Raw genomic sequence first — 2,500 nt, forward strand, 5'->3', positions numbered from 1 at the left:
CACACACACACACATATATATATATATATATATATATATATATATATGTATATATGTTTATATATACATATATAATATATATATATATATATGTATACATCCGAAGCGGCCTTGCTGTGGATGTGCTGTGTCCTGCAACACTGCCTCTGACCCAGGGCAGTGGACAGGATGCAGGGATGACCCGTCATCCAGGAGGTGCCAAGATAAGAGGGAGGGAGGAGGATGGAGGGGAGTGGAATATATAGGAAATGGAATGGGTGGGAGTGGTTTCTATGCCTTTTTCTTTTTGGCTACCCCCCCGTGTAGGGGGAAAATCCTTTGGTATATGTATGTATGTATGTATGTATATATAAATATATACATATATGTATGTACTTATATGGATATATATATATATATATATATATATATATATATATTTATATATATATATGTATATACTTATATGTATATATATATATATATATGTAAATATATATATATATATATATATATGTATGTATATACTTATATGGATATATATTAATATATATATATATACATATATATATATATATATATATATGCATAGATATCAATATAGAGCAAGGTGTCAATAAAAAACAAAATTATAATGTAAGGCATGATATTGAAACTCAAAACGTGTCAAAAAGAAATAATCACGAGTTTCTTAATTCCATGTACTTTAATGCTCGTAGTATTAGGAACAAATTTCAAGAAATACAGGTGTATGTCAAAAGCGAAAATCTCGATATGATAGGAATAACCGAGACATGGTTAAATGGTAAAGAGTTTGAGGCTGAATTTAATATTGCGGGATTTAAACACTTTCATCAGGATAGAAACCACAAGAAAGGTGGGGGTGTTCTGTTGTACGTTAAAAACAATGTCTATGCTTGTGTTTTAGAGAAAGTGAGACAGGATGCATATGATAGTTTGTGGGTAGAATTAACCCAAACAAATAGCCAAAAAATGAATGAGATGTAATATATAGACCAAAGACATTATCACTGGCAGACGACAAACTGTTATTTCAAGAACTGTCTAGTTTCTGGAACCGGGATTGATAATGGGTGATTTCAATTTTACTGACATTGATTGGATGACACTTGAACATGGCCATATAGGTTGTCGCTTGATTGATTTTCTCGGTGACAATTAGTTCAGCATGTAAAAGGGCCCACAAGACATGGAAACTTACTCGATCTATTGATCACTAGCCGCGAAAGCATAATAACCGATGTAGAAGTCGGTGAAACTGTTGCAAATAGCAATCACAACTTAGTTAAATTCAAAGTACTAAATTTTTTTAGAATAGATACTTGTGTTTCTAAAATACCCGATTTCAGTAAAGCTCAGTTCATACGACTACGTCAGGAGCTTCAGCTTACAGATTGGGAGGCAAAATTAAGCGAAAGACCTGTAGATCAGATGTGGGAAATATTTCAAAATATGCTCACTAAGATGATTCATACTTAAATTCCTTTTAAGGACAGACTTCCCCCAAATCAGGGTCGCCCAAAATGGCTTGACAAACTGAAAGAAGTATTGCTAAAAAGAAACAGGCTTACAAGAACTATAAGTGCTCTGGTGCATCAAATGACTATCAAAGTTATGTATCTGAGAGATTTAAAAAAGACAATAAAAATAACGAAAATGACAATACGAAATGAATATCGTTGATAAATCCAAAGAGAATCCCAAAGAATTCTATAGTTACATTAGAGATAAAAAGGTTGTTAGGAATCACATTGGTCCACTATTATCTACTGACGGTCAACTTGAATATTCAAATGAAGGAATGTGTGATATTTTAAACAATTATTTTAGTTCATTATTTGTAAACAAAACACCTCAAAGTGAATTCCAAACTGAAACCTGTGAAAAGTCTAGGGTAAACTTACTACGGTAAATATAACAAAAGAACAAATTAAAAGGTGTATAGAGAAGCTCAAATTTAATAAAACACCAGGGCCTGACGGTTGGCATCCAAGAATCTTAAAGGAAATGAAAAATGAGATTGTTGTTCCATTAGAAATTATTTTCAAGAAATCCATCATATCCGGAGATGTCCCAAGAGAATGGAAACTAGCTAACGTTACTCCCATATTAAAAAAAAATGACAAAAGGGAACCAAATAACTACAGGCCTATAAGCTTGACTTCAATCGTAGGAAAAATGATGGAAACTATCATCAGAGATGCTATCGAACATCATCTAGAAAGTAACTGTTTTATAAATGATAGTCAGCATGGTTTCAGGCGGAAACGTTCTTACGTAACTAACTTACTCGAATTCTACAACACAATTATCTCGAATTATGACAAAAGAAACAATACAGATTTAATATATCTAGACTTTGCAAAAGCTTTTGATACCGTCCCCCACGGAAGACTACTTACTAAATTAGCTTCACACGGAATAAGTGGTAGCCTATTAAGCTGGACTAGTAATTGGTTGAATGATCGAAAACAGAGAGTTGTTTTAAATGGAAAAACTT

The sequence above is a fragment of the Oratosquilla oratoria genome, chromosome 5 (genome assembly GCF_046742065.1).
Source record: "Oratosquilla oratoria isolate Oo_2021 chromosome 5, ASM4674206v1, whole genome shotgun sequence".
NCBI classification, from domain to species: domain Eukaryota; kingdom Metazoa; phylum Arthropoda; class Malacostraca; order Stomatopoda; family Squillidae; genus Oratosquilla; species Oratosquilla oratoria.